Source organism: Petromyzon marinus, chromosome 36, assembly GCF_048934315.1.
Source record: "Petromyzon marinus isolate PM22_M1 ecotype Great Lakes invasive population chromosome 36, UKy_Petmar_22M1.pri1.0, whole genome shotgun sequence".
Classification (NCBI taxonomy): Eukaryota; Metazoa; Chordata; class Hyperoartia; order Petromyzontiformes; family Petromyzontidae; genus Petromyzon; species Petromyzon marinus.
In genome coordinates, this window is record NC_133702.1 from 13,402,764 (window position 1) to 13,421,586 (window position 18,823).

Consider the following 18,823-nt stretch of genomic DNA (forward strand, 5'->3'; position numbering starts at 1 on the left):
GAGTCTTGCCAACGTCAGTGGGTAGCGACGGGGCCACTTTGGCCTCTGTTCGCCGCCCCCTGCTCTGCAGCTCGCCGGCTGGCGACCTGTTCCTCTCGTTCCCGATTTGAACTGCTCCTGAGCCGACTCACTAGTCGAACTCTCTCGCGTTCCGACCTCCTCCGAGTCGAACTCCCCGAGTTCCGACCCCCCTGGTCGAACTCTTCCGAGTTGCTCCTCCGAGTCGAACTGTCTCCCGAGAGTCGACCCCCCCGGTCGAACTCTGGTGAGCCGACCCCCCCCCCCCCACCCCGGTCGAACTCTGGTGAGCCGACCCCCTCCGGTCGAACTGAGGTTTCAATGCTCAGGATCCTCTTTTTATGCACAAAAATCCCTTCACTCGGATCCTGCCCACAAGGCGGGGTTTCTTTCGATTTTTGCTGTGTCAGGATTTGTCCGTATGTATCTGCGTCCGTGTGTGTGTGTCTGTACGTGTGTCAGTGTGTCATTGTGTGCATCACCCACGGTATATTCCGTTGTCATACTCCTACCATAAAACCCACAAGTAAAACAATCAAATGTTATAAATTGTCTCGAAGGCGCCTCTCTGTCTGGGTGCACAACCTGGAGGGAGGGGCGATATTCCCTCCGACTTTCACCGACGCACAAAGAAATGGTTAAAAAGTTTTAAGTTAACATTTCATTTAATCAGAGTTCCAAAGTTATGATTCTGTATTAATCCAATGTCTGTGTCAGCTTCCCGTTGTGGTGTTTGACTCGTGTTTCCTCGAGCGTATACACACTCCTACCCCGCGCTGCGGGGATACAAAGACGGCCGGGATCTCCCTTTCTCTCCGACCTTGGGTTTAACATCGCCCTTTGCTTACGTTGCAGTTTTGCTGTGCGCTTGCATTTCTTTTCCTCTCTACTCTTGCTTTAACCCTGCTTATTATTTGCGTATGGGTGGATTAGAGCATTCATGTTGACTTAGGCTTCGGGTCAAGTCGTATAGAAATTATTAAAATGTAAATACATTTCATATGAAATTAATAGACGGGTGATGGTTACATTGACATAGCTTGTGGCAGGGTTCAATTGAAGTGGGTGTGAAGATAAATAACTTTAGCCTACCCTGTCGTTAAATTCCGATTTTAAGTTACTTTAATAGTAATGCAGAACCAATTAGCTTTTTTGACTTAACTAGATCTAGGCTAACGCAACCTCCCAGTGACCCTGGCTTTGTGTTTACGTCAGCCCCTTGCAACCCGCTGGGCTCTGCGCTCTATCTGCTCCCTCCGACCCTGGGAGGGCTCTGAACGTCAAAATCGTGTTAGTGGGTCAAGGTAAATATGACCTCCACATGCCATGCCGAGGCCTGGTTTGGTGTTTTTATTCATTATTAAAATAAAAACAATAGAAATATGTTTCTATATGTATCGAAAAATTACTTGTTAATATTAAGATGGAAAGGGGGGCATATACAACAGTGGCCTGCTTCATGTATCTATTTACGAACGTTCGATTTTACAAAATGTCACGTTCATGCAATTGACAAATTATTGACACTTTTAGATGAACAAAATCTAATTTTCGCGTGAACGAAATTCCATACGGCACCCGCCAGATCAAACGAGAAGCACCGTGGAGGCTGCATCATCCGTCCACTACAGCGCCACGGTGTCCCTGCAGGGCAACAGCAAAGACTCCACATCACCTCCAGTCAATTCAACATGCAAATATTTTGGTGAATTCCCTGCAAAGGTAAAAAAACCCTTACGGGTACTTTTGCATTGTGAAAAGTGATATAGGTGTATATTTTTAGGTAAGGAGTGGAGTTGATATGTCCAAAACGCATCCCGATTTTTTTTGCATTAAATCAATGGGAAAATTCATTTGATATTTAGTTTTTCGCACGTTTTATAAAGAAAGCGATCGTGACGCTAGCAATGATGGTCGAGTCAGAGGCGCAAATATGGCCCAGGGCAGACACGCGGGCGTGACAGTGGGGGACAACGGGGTCATGATTCCAGTCGTATGAGCACAGGGCTCGTTTCAAGTTTCATTTATTATTGGTATATCCCTGTGAGCCATGCGGCTCTTGAGTCGGGTGCAAGCACAAACAATATGAACAGAGAACATCTTAAATCGACGATACGCAACAGAAACATCCTGGATAAAACAGCAAATCTTCCAGAAAAGAAAACGGTATTACAACGCTGTGTGCAAAAATCTCAGTGTAATGCAAGTCAAAGAACAACAACCATAAGACAATTTAGATTTAAGTTATCAGGCCAACTCCGCACTTCCACAAGAAACATGGCTTAAACCATGTTTTCGAAATCAAAATAAACCTATAAAAACAATGTAAGAACAGTAACCATAGGAACTGTGATTCAAATTTAACAAAACACATTGCAGCAGAGGGAGCTGGTAGGAACGTTGGGTTGCTCGGTCAATGGCCAGGGTCAACGGCGGCGTGGTGTATTCCGCAAATATGCCCGACTATGAGGGCAGGCACAAGTCGGCGTGAGTAGGTTAAACGTTGAGTTTTATAAGGGCACCACGGGGTGACCAGCCCCTCCCCACCCAGCCCCTCCCATTTTTGTATGCACGACGGACGGTCACAATGATCCCCTGTGGGCTGGTGTCACCAGGAGGTTCCTACCAGTATTAACGATATACATTATTTATTTGGTATAGCCCTGTGAGCCATTTGGCTCTTGAAATCGGGTGCAACCGCAACAAAAAACAAAAAAAAACGAACAAGAAAATTCTTAAGTGACTGTGCAAACAGAAAATCCAGGAAAAAACAGCAAAATATTCTTGAAAAAGCATCGTACACCAAGGCTGTGTGCAAAAAATCCCAGTGGGATGCAAGTCTAACAACAAGAAAACTTAGATTAAGGCCACCAGTCTAACTCCGTACTACAAACATGTCCAAACCAAAAAACGTTTTTGAAATAACCAAAAAATAAAGCCATAATTGCAATGTAACAGTGATCATAGGGACTGACCGAATTTGTAACAATAAACTACATGAATAACATGCAACACCAAACCCTAGAGCCACAGCTGGCTGCATGAGTTACTCCACAACATAAGCATCAGTCGGAGTATCTATTTTTTTCAATGCACCTTTAAGATCAGCACGCTAAATCAAAATACAGATAATACTTTGCAGTAGTCATCTGGAGCGAAACATTTTATTTTACGCTAATGAATAGCAGTGGCAGCTAGGGGTGTACAACTCCTCTAGAGCAGTGTTGAGAGAAGATCTCATTGGTAGCGATTCAAGTTGCAGTTTATTGGCAATAGCATTCCAGACCCTGGGGGCATCAATAGCAAAGGCCCTTCCTCCAGTTTTTGTACGGCAATAGGGAATGTGAAGCTGGTAAATGAGCGAAGACCTGAGGTCAAATTTGTTCTTTGAAACAGAGAGGAGATCCAGTAGGTAGTCTGCAGAATTTTGTGTAAGTACATCGTGAATAAATAAGATCTGTTGCACAAGCCGTCGAACATTAAGAGATGTTAAGTTTGACCCAATGTAGAGATCAGTGGTGAGTCCTATATGGGCAGTGCAATGTAAATCTTAAGGCCGAGTGATAGATGGAATCAAGCTTCAGTACTTGGGGCTGATTTTTACACGATGTCACAGTAAATCAAGTAGAGGCAGTATGTTAGCTTTTATCAATGCAAAACGGAACATTGGGGGAGAAGCAGTGCTTGTGTCGATACAGAAAACCAATTTATATTTTCGTCTTTTTACCAATATAATCAATGCGATCTTCAAAATTAAGTTTTGAATCTAGGATGACCAAGATACTTATAGATCTTGACTTGCTCTATTTGATAATTATTTAAGGACTGTAATTGGGGAAAAATAACTTCCAGCTTTAGTCCTGGTGAGAAGCATAGCACCTTGGTTTTGGAGGTATTCAGGACTAGTTTAAGAGCAACTAGCTGATGTTGTAGTTTGTTGAAATCACCCTGTAGCTTAGCAATCACGTCATCCGGAGAGCGGCCAGCAGTAATTAGTAGCGTGTAATTTTCAAAAAGATTTACCCTGGAATGATCCAGGTCAGTGCCCAAGTCATTGACATGAAGAGAGAACAAAAGGGGGCCAAGGATGGAACCCTGTGGAACCCCTTTTGTTATCTTAACGCCGATTGACCTCCAACCATCTGTGAATACAGTTTGGGTGCGAGAAGAGGTAATTTTGTAACCATTTTACTGCGTTTTCGGAAAAACAGAGGCAACTTAGTTTACTTAGCAGGGTGTTGTGGTCTACTGTATCAAAAGCTTTGGACAGGTCAAGAAAAAGACAGGCACATTACTGCTTAGTATCAAGGCTACTGTAAATGTGATTCAGAGAGTCTAATGGAGTAGATGTGGTTCTGTATTTTTTTCAGAACCCAGATTGTTTTAGATGTAGTAGATTGTTGGTGGACAGGAAACTGCTAATTTGGTAGTTCAATAATTTTTCAAAAATTTTCATGAACGGGGACAAAATTGAGATAGGTCGGTAGTTATTTGGATCATCTTTAGGGCCCTCTTTGTGAAGTGGACGGACATAGGAATGTTTCCATTCTAGAGCAACTGATGCTTATATGATGGACAGGTTGAAAATATGGGCTATAGGTTTGTATATTAGGTGACCAACAGTTAGTAGAGCAAAGATGGGAATACTATCTGCTCCGGTAGAGGAAGACCCTTTGAGGTAGGACAGTTGTTTCAGAACAATACTTTCGTGGATTTGCTGGAAACTAAAGTCGTTTAATGTTTGGACAGGGGTGTATGAATTTGCATGAGCAGGGGTGACCCCTAATACATTATCAAAAAGATTACCAGCTTCAGAAAAATGAAGGTTAAAATTGTCAACTATTTTTTGGGGGATCTGAAAAATATTCCCCATTTCCGTTAAGCTCAACGGGCAGATTATCTGTATTGGATGCCTTTTCGATACATTTGATTGTTTTCCAGGAAATCCTGGCATTTCCATGCGATTCCAGGAGGAAAAGTAGGCATTTTTTTGGACGCATCTATTCCTTAAAATCCTGTATTTTAGCCAGTCATTGACCAAAGTAGTTTTCTGAGCACATGTCCAAGCCTTGTCCCTAGTTTTGATGAGCTTTGTAATCAAAGGATCAAACCATGGTGGGTGGTTGCCTTTAGTTTTAAATCTAACCAACGGAGCATGTTTGTTAAGAATTTGGAGAAACGTGTACCTGAAGGTCTCCCAAGCCGTAGTTAGGTTGGGGATATCACAGACCTTGTCAATATCCGAGTGAAGCACATCATTAGTAAATGCCCGAGTGCTGAAGTGTCCGAGTGCTTCGGGTCTGGCTGATGATCTCACCCCAAAAATGGAGGAGTGATCACTAAGGTTTTTACCCAGAACACCAGTCAGTGTGAAATTGTGAGGGGCATTTGTCAATAGGACGTCAAGCAGAGATGACTGTACCAGATTTTTTAGGTTGGGTCTTGTGGGGACATTTATTAATTGAAACAGGTTAAATTCATCTGCAAAATTGTGGCCACGGCCAGCGGGTTTAGCAAATTCCAATTTAGATCACCCACTAAAACTATTTCACCTTTAGGGAGGCCTCCAAAAAGCTCTGCAGATGCAGCTTCAACATCCTTCCCACTAGGCGGTCTATATCAGGACACTACCAATATATGTTATTTGGGAGAGTTAATCTGAGAGCCAGACCTTCACAGCAACATTTTTTAAACAAGGAGTGAGCTGGTGAACATGCAATAGTATTACGATACTATAACATGTACGACCAAAGTTGCAGCCATAGCTGGCAGCATGACACTCCCAGTGTATGATGTGTGTGAGTCAGTGGTAGTGTGAGTGAGTGTATGATGAGTGAATGGGTCTGTGGTTGTGCGAGTGATTGATGTGCGAGTGAGTCGGTGTAAGATGAGCGAGTTTATCACGGCATCCTTCCCGCCACCACGGCCTTCTCCACGCCATCACGGCCTCCATGACGTGGCGAGTGAGCACTCGAGTCAAGAAGTGCCGAAAATGTCATTATACTCTTGGTAGGTAAGAGGACAATGTTCAGTATAACCCTCCAACCGACAGAGCCAATCACTTCAAGTTGTCACTTGGGAAAACATGCCAATTGATTTGGCACTTCAGCAATAGCCGAAATGTTAAAAAGCGAGCAAAATCTCCAATTTTATATTCGACGTTTCGCTGCAGATACCATTGTCGGCGTTAACAGAAACTTCCTGACCCGGGTCCTTAAGACGATGTGCGTCACGTTATCAGCACACGTATGCACGTGACCAAATTTAGTAATTAAAGTTGATGTCTGGTCGTTGCTTAGTTGTGAATAGAAGGTTAGAATAACAAGGTGAACGTATATACAAGTTTGAAAAAAATGGGATATTCTTGACCATTTAGGTGCATTGTGTTGGTATGAAGCGTCTATTTTGTGATTCTAGTTAACACTTTAGTTGTATTCAGATAAAATTTCTCAGTATCTCAAATAGCAATACAACTTTGATTTAAAGCTTTCGTGACTGCAGGGATTCATATTCTTGGTTCTTTCGGTAAAGTCACGTAGAAGGGAAACAATAAAAAAATATAAAACAATAAAATTCACGACGTTTCGACTGCAACACAACAATCATCAGGTGTGAAAACCACGTGACTTTACCGAAAGAACCAAGAATATAGCAATACAACTGTTAAACTTTTTTTTGGTACACTATTCAATTGACACCCTTTATTGCCTCCATACGCAATAATATAATCGTGATTGAGCGAACCAGTGAGTGTTGTTGAGACCTGTAGTGTGGTGGTTGAACACAGCTTAACATGTTAATACAGGTTTTAGGATTAGATCCCATAAGTATAGATGCGTCGCAACCCTCCACCACCCGACAGCCAGTAAGGTATGTCACGTAAACAACGTGCCAAATCGTTAATTAAAATACAATATATTGCCAAAAGCCTACTGTAGCCAGCACCTATGAAGGCTGGTACGATACACAATGGGGTGTGGCCAGCACCATGCTTGGCCGCCTTTGTCTCCCCAGTGGCGTTGTTTACACATTGTAATTGATACTCATTAGGAGGTTGAGTTAATCGAGGGGAGGCCCAGGACTGGCTCAGATAATTGTCACTGGTGTTGGACAATCGAACCCTGGTCGCCATGTTCATTACAGTGTGCTAACCGCTGCGCCACCGCTCCCCACACTAGGTCTGATGCCCTATAAAGATTTGCCCACGAACTGCTCTATTTGAAGGGGTTAGAAGAACCTCACTCCCAGTGATTTTCTGGTCGAGCCGTTTCCGCAGCTCAAGGGTACGAGCATCTGTGCACCCGGGGGAACCCTAACAGTTTCACACACCATGGCCTGAACCACAGTGTTAGCGATACACCATCCAGTAGGGGACTCCAAAAATCTCAACCGATGCCCCGACGGTAACTCCACACAACCCTGGTCAATTAAAATCCAGAGGGGCATCCGCTTCCAAAAATCCTTCCACAATAAACAAGGCACCGCTAACGAACTTCAAACCAACACCAGGCCCGTCCTTTCAATATCGCCAATCCGTATCGATGCCTTGATTTAGCCCACAATGCCTAAACTCCCACCATTAGTGGCAACACACAGATTATCTACCAGACCCAGGCAACCCACATCTATGGCAGAGTCCTAAAAATAAACTCTGAAACCATGGTGGCGGATGCCCCCGTATCTATGATCATTCGCACCTCAACAGCTTGCACAAATCCAAATACTGTGGATGATCCCGCTGCCATGACACAGTGTGCCAGTGCGGTCCATTGCCCACCATCATGCACCACCTTCATACCCCGTATTCCTATGAGGGGCGATGGCGTGTGCACCCGACACCGACTGCAATGGGATGCATGAGGTGGCTGTGTCGGCCAGGTGTGTGACCTATTGCAACCTGCCTTTGGACCCAGAGGAGCGGAGGCTGCTCCAAATCAGCACGGCAGCCCCTGGAGATGTGTCCCGGTAGGCCACAACCGAAAGAGGTAATGGGGCCCCCCCACCCGCCGCTTGTCCCATCGTCGTCCCACTCCGAATGTCCTCCACAGGCTCCAACCACCTGACGCGCAGACCCAGGGAGACGCTCGGAGCGCCTGGTTGCCCTTTTCTCCCGGAAATCCAGCCCCTGCCCTCACCCCAGCACGTCATCGCAGGTTACAGTGGGCCTGGATGCAATGGGCTACCTGAATCGAGGACAGGTCATCCTCCTCTGTGGCCGGCAAACAAACGTTAATTTCCTGAGCCAGCGTCAACATTTTCTCAAGCACCAGAGAATCCAGTCCTGCCCGCTCCATCTTTGGGTACGCATCCTTGGCCAGCGACAGCAGTGCGCTGCAGAAAGCGCGGGGCGTCTCTGTCTCCCCCCGACTCTGTATTACGAATGTCTGCCGCGCGTTGGACGGCAGATCAAAAATTGCCGCCAACTGGGAGTACGCTTGACGCAGCTTCGTTCTGTTCACCTCCGGAATGTAAAAAAAACCGCCACCAAGGCTCTTATCCAGTGTGGTGGGAAGAATAAGTAGCGCCTCCACATCGGACCACCCTGCGAGCTCGCAAGTGGTGGAGAACCGCCGCTGGAAGGCCGCCCAATCACCCCCCCGCAGCCGAAAATTAATTGAGAAGCGGCAGCCGCTGCGCGAGGGAAGGTGCCCCCGGATGAGCTGTCGGCGGCAGGTTAAAGGGACCCAATTCATGCCCTCGGTCGGCAGTGATGGCGGAGTCGCCCGCTCGCCACCCCCGAGCCACAGCCCCTTCCTTCGGCTGTTCCCTGCCCAGCTGCCCCACCAGGGTCGACACTGTGGAAAGCCGCCCCACGATGCGCTTGCCGATTGCCCGCAGCCCCCCTTCAGCCGGCAGCGGCGCAGAGCCGTCGCCCTTTGCTCGCTGCCCCGCCGGGATCACCACTCCGGGGCCCCCCACAAGGGGTCCCGGTGGCCAGCCCTGCCCGGGAATCCTCCTTGCCCGAGGGTATGCGGGTGAGAGCCTTCCTCTTCACGTGTTTCAGCATAGTCTATTTCCCCCTCAAGGATTCGAAGAAAAAATTCATAACAACCCTAAAATATAAATAAAAAATTCGTTAACACGCCTGACATCAAATGTTGTGTTCTAGTTCACAGACACTAATAGGAAGTACTCTATCTCTTTCATTCCGACCTTCAGAGCCTTAGGGGATAACCACACACCGGGTCGGGACAGCCAACATGCTGCCAAACCCACAGCTTGAAGAGGGTGACGATCACAATTACGACAGCACGACGAATTCCATTCCAGATCGCAGCTGCCCCGACTGTGAGTTGGAGCTCGCCTTATATCCTGAAAAGCGTGACCAGGCTCCACCCTCGGCCCTGCACCCCTCTGGATCCTTCAGATGGCTTCATGCTTTGCCCACAGCTGCAACTGGTAGAACGGGCTGATAGTCCTAATGCCATTGTCTACCAATCTCCCAGCGGCACGCGCTCCAGTGACTCATTCCACGTCACCACACAAGTGTGTGAGCATTAGCTGGTAATTAAATCAGTATCCATCGAGCAGTGGATTAAACATGTCCGATGATGATGATGAAGAATTTAAACTGCAAGCATACACTTATATTTTATTAACGAAGAGCGTACAGACATTAAATGGCTCAATCGTGGTATGATGCCTCAATCTTCCACCTATCTAAATATGGCAACATAATTGACGTGAATAATTTCACACATTAAACTCATATTGCACACGTGTATATATTCTGCGCGAAGATGACTGAACAAAATATAATATATAATGCCAACCAACCGAATAAATGTTCCGTGTAGTTAACTGGTTCACAGTGGGTGTCCATTACATGTGTAGTGACATATAATGGGTCACTACGGCACCTAGTGCCATCTACCGACAGAGAGAAGAATAGTGGGTATAGTAGCCCTCTGCCAGCAGAGTATATGTCATGGTAGACGTCTCTGGGGCTGGCAGAGTAGGGGGCAGTTGAGGATGTAGCAGCCCGATTGGCCGCAGGGGCACGTGATGGCATGTAGGCCAAAGGTGACAGAGGGGACACGTGTTGTAGGACCCAGTACCTTCTAGTGAGTTCCAGAAGGGGGCGTGGCCGAGGGCAGAGCCAGGCAGGGGACACGTGGAAGGCGATCCAGAACCTTCTAGTAAGTTCTGGATGAAATCGTGTCCGAGGGCAGAGCGGGGCCCCGCTGAGGGGTATGAAAGGGGGGTCCCGGGGCTGCATCAGGGCTGTTTGCTGCAATGGAACCCGCCTTGCTACGTCTTCTCTTCGGTCTTCATGCTCAGCAACTTGGGTCAGGCAGTGTGCCGACTGACCTGACGCGTTTGTGTCGTTACCCCATTGTGGTCATAGAATAAATGTGTTGCCTCCTGAATCAGTGTGTCTTTCAAGTGAGCCCACTACACGTGCACTGTACTTAAATACATACGAAAAAGACTTAGAAATTACAATTAAGCTCATCTGAATTATACGTGAGGCTAACAAGATAACTACATTGTAAATTGAGAACGCGCAATTAAAAAAAATTACATAATACTATCAAACTTAGTCACGTATTATTGATGTAATAGACTTGGAGTGAGTTCAACTGAGTCGCAGACATAGACTTGGAGGCAACACATGTATTTAACTCCAACACACGGGATAACTACCCCTTAACAGAATAACAACCTATGGTGGTGACCACCAGGCTAACTAAACTAATTACAACGTACCGAGCTACTACGGACCGGGACCACAGCTCGGGTCCAGGTCCACGTATTGGAGACTCATTGAACTGAGAACGGAGAACGTAGAACGTAGACAAAGGTTTATTCAAGGATGAACAACAACGCCGGTCCCTCTGGGGACCCAGATTATATTCTCTGCGGCGTGGCTGGCTCTACACTTGGCCATGACCACCTTCCAAAATCCTCGGGAAGGATCTGGATGCTAACCACGTGACCAAACCTAGCCACCACTTGGGCCCCTTTGTAGACTTAACTGGTCACGTGTCCTCTCGGGTCAACCAGAGTGCCATGCCCTCTAGTAACCTCATTCCTATGGTCAGCACTCCCACACCTTGTCTTGTAGGGTTGGCACTGCACGCCAAGCATGGTGCCATCTAGCGCTATCCATCAGCGCTCACCGGGCCCCTCTAAGGCCAGTACTAGACCCACACTTTTGTGGTATCCGTGATGTGGTTACACCACACACAGTGCCTCTCTAGGGCCGGCACTGCACAGTGACTTCCCGCGATGTCACTACATCAACCCCCCCCCCCCCCCACCTTTGTAGCACTCAGCAGTCCCGGCTGTCAACTCCCCCTTCAACAAAAGAACAAAACGAACAACACCTTAGTGTTCCGCAACAAACAAATACCCCACCCATCTATACAACATATACACTATATACAGAATATACAGTAACTAATGGGGGAAGAGGATGGAAGTACATAACAACAATAGGCAAAAAAAGGAAGAGAGAAAAGGGAAGAGAGAGAGAAAAAAACAAAACGCAGTAACACACGGAAACTTTGGACCCCCTCCAGCACCAGCAGCTCCCACACTCACCGTGTAACAACACCCGCAAGCATAATGAAGACCAGGTTCAGCCAATAACCAATACAACTGCCGAGCGGCTGATGTCAATTTTTTGGAGCAGATGACACTTCTTCGGCTTAAATTTGAGGTTCGCCGCACGCATTTTAAGAATGACAGCACGTAACCGTTCCAGATGTTCTTCAAACGTACGGCTAAAAACGATAACATCATCGAGACATATCAGGCACGATAACCACTGCAGGCCAGCTAGAACCAGTTCTATCAATCGCTGGAACATAGCCAGCGTGGAATGAAGACCCATCGGAAGCCGATTAATTTCAAATAAGACTTGTGGTGTATGAAAGGCTGTCTTGGGCTCAGCCGATAGGGGTTCTGCCGGATGGGAGTGGCGTCGCCCGTATCGATGTGGTGACTCAAAAGCGTAGTGCGGCTGATGTTAAATTTGCCCTTGCTAAATACATTGGAGAATTCACGCAAAAGCGCCCTCAACTCCCACCTCTGGGACTCAGAAAAATCAGAATTTTCGGAAATGTATCCATCAGAAACCTGTTGCGGCTTCGTATTTGAAACGGCCCCCTTACCGCTATCGGTGTTTCCCTCATGAAGCGCGGGTGATGTGTGGGCTAGCACGGTGCCCTCCTGAATGACAGACGTGTCCAACCCTGCATTCAGGACTTGAATGAACGGTTCCTGGTCATTGGATAACCAGAGTCTGGGTGCCTACCAACGTCAACTTCCGAATGGCTTTGTTTGAGGGTCCTAGGAGAATTTTTCCCGCAGTCGCCTCCTGGTCTAGCGGCTTGCGCAATCATAAAGAAACGAACATTTTCACACCGGGGGGAATCTTTACGGTCTTACTCGCAAGCGCTTGTACAGTAGTGTGGCCATGCCCATTCGAGTGGGAGAAAGCAAAAAGGCCATTTGACGGCCCGATGGCAACTCAAGGCAACCTTGATCAATCAAAATTATTAGGGGCATCTTCCCCAAGATGTCAGTCTCGAGCAAGCAAAGCACGGCCAAGGACGTTGATACATGAACTGGTCCCGTCATTTTCTGGGTTGGAATCATTCTCAGGTGGTGCAATATATTTGGGAGGGTCAACATTGTAATCAAGTGCACCCTGTTAGGAAGAGACAATGGGATATGATTCCACACTGCCAGGGAAGTTTGGATCTATTGGGGTAGATGGGAGAAGTTCACCTTAAAAAGCTCACTCAGCCGACTCGGAATAATGACTCCGAGATATTTAATCCTCTGAAGGCACCATTTGAAGGGGCAGAATTTAATTGGGAGGCCTTGAGAGTCTGGGAGATGGTAATTAGTTATGATTTGTTTACATTTAGCTTATATCCTGCCATTTCTCCATATTCCTTAATCTCCTTCAGGAGGGCAGGGATTGAGGTTACAGGCTCGGTGATGGTTAATATTATATTGTCTGCATAGAGATGTATTTGATTTACTCAATTCCCACAGGACAGCACTTTGATCTCTATGCTTTTTATAGTCTTCTCAGCCAGGGCCTCTATGGATAGCACGCTCAGGAGGGAGAATTCCATGCGTGAGTGTGAACCTTCTTGAAATGATTCCGTTGGTGGAGACCGTTGTGCAGGGGTGGCGAGTACAATATATGGCACCAATTGACGATTCGGGTCAGTATCCCTATTTCTGCCATGGTACTGAACAGGAACTTCTATTTTGTATTTTGTGGTGTGTTGTATATATAGGCCTTTTTTCCAAATATTGATATTAAGAATAATTCTGCCAATATTTGTTTTTTAATAATAATAAATCAGGGTGTCGCTTGGGGCAAAAAGGGGGCGACACAAACACCCTCCCCTCAAACAGCAGCTGCCTCCCACAAGCTACACCAGGCAAGGAAGTAGCCATAAAATTTAATAAATAAATAAAAACCGGTGCAAAAGGGGGAGAGGGGGGGGTTGCTAATGATATTCTGGGGAAATCTCTACACGGCTTCAAAGACCGCCACAAAGCACGTACAAACAATAGGCGCCACAATTCTTCCCGGGCGGCGAGAACCGAACAGACAACTTTTTTAGTAGTTTATTTTAGTTAACGGTAAAGTTTGAAACTTCGCGACAAGAATAAGTCTACATCCTAGACTACCAACACACTCACCCAGATTACGAACCAGACAAAGGTCGAGAATAGTGACTTTTATTTATTACTTACCTTATTTTAATCTTATTCACCATATATATTGTTTTTTATTGTATCTTTCTATCTATGTGACTTTACCTAAAGAACTAAGGAATATGAGTTCTGGCAATCACGAAAGCTTAAGTAAAAACTTAGTTATATCTCCAACCTCAGGATATTAAAATATAACTCGAGAATAAGAAGCACAGATCCCTGGTGACATGGACAAAGAACAAAGCTTAATAAAGCCATCAGAATACCTGACGTAACAACTATGGTAGATCACAAATCTTGGTTAAACATAAACCAATTAATAATTACAAAGTATTAGACAGAGGGTCATCCAGAAGAAATACAATGCGAAACAGGTCAATAACACACGACCAAGATAATATGTATTCCATAGAATCAGAGCCTCCCATCCGCCTTTGTCTTCCAGAAGGACGTGGTAGCAATAAATCACACATGCAGGGAGGGCGCCTCCCCTTGAGATATCAAACACCACGAAGAAATTCTAAACCAGGCGTACTGTAAACACTGCTCAAAATATGCCTTGAGTCACTTAAAGAGTCAACACCGCAAAAAGGGATACACACTAAGATAAGGGGTGGAAAATCATGTTTATTTTTCTCTCAACTCACAACCCACAAGAGTGAACATAAAACATGGTAACGGGAAGTCACACTTCACGAGACGGCGCCCCTCTTTGTGAGAGACAAGAAAATGTAACACCTCCAACGGCGAGGGAAGAGGGGGGGAGAACGCAACCGGGCAAAAGGAACCCCTCCCTCTTCCAGATTAATCATTGCAGAAGTTGGAAAACTAGAAAAACACACTTAGGCACAATTGAAAGCATCTGTTTCCACAGTTGGCGAGATGGCTTGAGGAGGGGGACAGGAACCAGGCCTTGATGAGACTTAACAGATTGCTTAATAAATCAGAACACACACACACACAACGTACACCGGACAAACAACTGCTCCCACAAGCTGAGAGTGAAATCAAAGGAATTCCGGTCATTTGTGAGAAGGCAAGCCAAGGGGAGAGAATTTTAGATATAAGCAGGGACACAACACACACAATTCAGTTCTGCAAGTGGCAGGCTCCGGGAATCTTCCCCCGATAGGGAGCTGCATCGGCAGAAGCCACGAGTCTACGAAGTCAACGGAAATTGAGTCTTGCTGCGGCAAGCTCCGGGGGTGGGCCCCACAATCGACACAGGATGGCGAGGCTTGCAGAGTAGCGATGTGTCACCGATTACGAGTTCGGCGCTGACAGACAAAGTATCGCTGAAAGTTTTATTCTACATTGAATGCCAGCTCCCACTAGCAGCTGCAGCAAGAGAGAAAGAGTGACGAGTAACGACAAGCAATCAACCTGGAGAAAGGGCGGAAAAGCGCCAAGCATCGACTAAGCGAGCATCGCACAGGACCAGCAGCAGTAGCCGAGCTGCGAGCGCAATCGGGCACCTTCAAAGAAAAGCGTCGTGCCGACTCAGCTCATCCAGCAGAAGACAGGCCTGCAGCATCGCCAAGAGAGAGCGAGGGCGCCGTGTGTATGACACGCCCACACACACACACGACTCATCGCTCAGCAGGGAACCAACTAATTTTTGCTACAAGAAACGCCCCTCCTTGGCGTCTACTTAACACAAAGAGTTGAGCAAGGAGACAATACACCAACGCACACATAACGCACATATCGGAACTAGAATAAGATTACTCCAAAGTTCTCCAACCATGGAAAAACAACCCCCTGAGAAGCCGATCAAAACCATCACGTTACCATACATAGCAGGTGTTACCAAAAAGATTTCCAAAATCCTAAACAAACACAAGATCCAGGTCCGATTCAATACAGTACACAAAATCCGTGATCTAATCCCATCTGTGAAGGATGTCATTCCTGAGATGCAATATCCTGGAGTCTACAAACTGAGTTGTACCTGCAGGAGCAGTTACATTGGGAAAACGAAACGACATGTCTCGGACCGTGTTTGAGAGCACAAGGCAGAACCAATACCTCTGCCGTGACTGACCATTGTTATAACGCTGTGAGCTCGCATGCTATTGTTTTTTCCGAGACCAAGGTACTCTGCAAACCTTCGGGCTAACTATCAAAGGTTTATTCATGAAGCCATTCAGATATATAAACATAGACATAACTTTAACCGAGAAGATGGATACAAATTGAGCAATCATTGGAAGGATGTTATTAACCAGGTAAAACCTCAACAGTTTATGGTTGTTCCATAATATCTGCCGGGTACGAGTCTATTTTTCCGAGTTAATTTCCCCCCGCAACCCTAGCGTTCCCAGCCTCCCACGTCCAGCCCCGCCCACTCCCCCCCTCTCAGCTTCACGTCCTCTCTCTCCCTAGCGTTCACGCCCCCCCCCCCATCCCCCCCTATTTCTCTCTCCCCCCTTGCTCTTCCCCCTCTTTCTTTCCTATATAACCTCTTGCCACAGCAGCTCTCTCGCCCACTGCATTGGCATTGTTGCTACATTGGCATTGTTGCTGCATGGGCATTTTTGCTGCATTGGCATTTTTGCTGCATTGGCATTTTTGCTGCATTGGCATTGTTGCTACATTGGCATTGTTGCTGCATTGGAATTGTTGCTGCATTGGAATTGTTGCTGCATTGGCACTCGTGCACCGCCCATGCTCCTGATGCTGTTGATACACTTGGGCTACACCCATCCCCAAACCTTTATAAACAGTTTGCCTTTAGAGGTTGACTCCTTTGCCTGATGACGCCCGCTTGTGTTGCGATCGAAACGTCGTGATTTGTTTTATTTTATTTCTAACTACGTGACTTTACCAAAAGAACCAAAGAGTAGGATTCCTGCAGTCACGAAAGCTTCAAATCAAGAGGGAGACTATTGTGGTAAAATCACAAAATCTTGCCCGCGAATTTATTGAAGCCTTAGCCAATTGATAAGCATTCGCTAGACAAGCAGGCACACTGCTGCACACCATTGTTCCAAGACATTTCGTCAATTGCATAATCTTACCAATGAATTCATTGAGGTCTGCTTTGCTTTCCGGACATGTTTCTTTATTGCTGTTTGTATGAATATTGTAACATTAATTTTTAAGGACTTTTTTTCCCATCGCCGTGTATGCTCGCTTTACTCTGAGGAATTAACCGATTGTTCTGTTACCCAGTTTAACAAACGTAATCATTGAGGGTTAAATGTACGGATCAATGAGGAGGACATCTCCAGGAGTACTGTGTTGACATGCCTAGCATAAGAGTTCGCATATTAGAGTGTTGTGTTTAGAGACACAGAAGAGTCTGAGTGGTGCCGTCCTAAGTTCATGCATAATAATCTTAATTATAAGAAGTGTATCCTGCGGTGAGATCTGAATCTTGAGACCTGACATAAACACTAAAACACAATCAGTAAAAGTTAAAGTGAGAATCATTGTATTATCCTGATTGATAAGACAACCCTAGACAACGAAGCCGAGCTTAATCAGCATACTTACATCACACTTGCATAACTTCATACAATTCAGTGTATTATCCCGATTGATAATACAACCCTATACAACGAGGCAGGGCCTAATTATCATAATTGCATACATTAGCATACTTACATACACTTGCATAACTGAACACAATTACACCTGCCTAATTAGCATAAAGTTATTTGCATAATTACATACGTCGTTGGATAATTACACGTTTTTTAGTTTCATTTTTTCGTTATAATTTTTATATTTCAAGACCCAAAATGTACAACAGGTGACATCAACCGCATTGACGAGGGTCCTTATGTTATCTGCGGAGTCTCTACCCCTGATGACTATATATGCTGAAGTTACTTTTAAATTTCCATACGATTTTTGTTTACATATATAATCATTGACAGCTCTCGTTTAATCTATTGCTGGATGAATGTCTTTCCATGGCTTGTCGATCGTGGGGTTTGTTTAACCGTACATGATCACCCTCGTCAGTGCGGGTTGATAAATTTGTATGTATGTGTGTTACGTAATAAACCGTGCTAATCGGAGTTGGGGATGAATGATTTAAGGGAACACCACCCTGTTTATATACCAGGTTTTATTTGATCAAAACATTCATCATCTGAAAGGTAATAAAGTATTTGGCTGCCATCAATTTTCGTGATAAGCCACTTCGTTGAGCTATATGGCCAGGTCGCTTCTGAAAGGGAACAATACGGCTGAGTGGACCTTGCATGGTAAAATAAACATAGTTGTCTAGAAACATTGGCGTTCAACTCACAGCTTTTAAGTTGGTGCTTGCGGTGTTTTAAATTAAATACCAAAAGCAACCTGGCTGGGCACTGGAATAAGTATCCTGAATAGTTTGAGGACCATTTGTGATATTTTAAGAATTTTTTTATTATTATGAATTTAATCGATATTTTAATGTTGCTTGTTGTTTTACTGTGAGTCTTAAATGTTAATGTCAATGTTACGTCACAAAATCTTGGTCTGTGCGGCTTTTCAGTTTCCTGGGTGTTAAGTGGGCTAGGTTTTTTTTCTTTCCAATCCTGGCCAGCTGGCTCAAAACAGTGATGTTGGCCGTAAACAAAATAGTTCTGAGATTATCGGGTTCATAGAGCAGCGCTGTTCTACATCCGCCTCTACAAATCTGTAAATTATCTTACAAATTGTATCAATCTTGATTTGAAATTGTATCATTTCGATGTTTTCTGCAATCATGTATTTTTTTACGTCGTGGTCCTAAAAATCTGAAATGTAATATTTTACAGATTGTGCTTTGTTGTTTGTTTTTGGCAATACAGAGATACAAATGTGATTAAAAGTAATGTGCTAATACATTAATACGTAAATATATCGGGCCCTGGTCTACAGAATACCTATTACTGTTTATGGTGATTTGGTCCAGTTATAATTAATGTGTGCTATCTGAAGCAGTTTAATGCCAGAATGATCATAGCCAAGACAACAAAGTAATTGATCTCTATTTTATTTATAGTGTGCTTTAACCTGGTAAGGCAGGTATGCGTTTAGAATATCACATAGCCCAAAATCATAACGTTTTAATTTCCAGATTGGGAGTAGTTTCATTTTTCTACGGTTGATCAAGCGAGAACCACTTAGATGAGATTTC

General features: G+C 45.2%; 1 long non-coding RNA gene across 1 annotated transcript; it reads right to left on the reverse strand.

Annotated features, from left to right (window-relative positions):
- Nucleotides 1-1,052: 1,052 nt before the first annotated feature.
- On the reverse strand, nucleotides 1,053-9,568 carry LOC142930099 (uncharacterized). Its single transcript, XR_012946063.1, has 2 exons — nucleotides 7,920-9,568; nucleotides 1,053-1,662 (listed from the first exon to the last, which is right to left on the reverse strand). It is a non-coding gene; the product is annotated as an uncharacterized LOC142930099 (long non-coding RNA).
- Nucleotides 9,569-18,823: the final 9,255 nt, after the last annotated feature.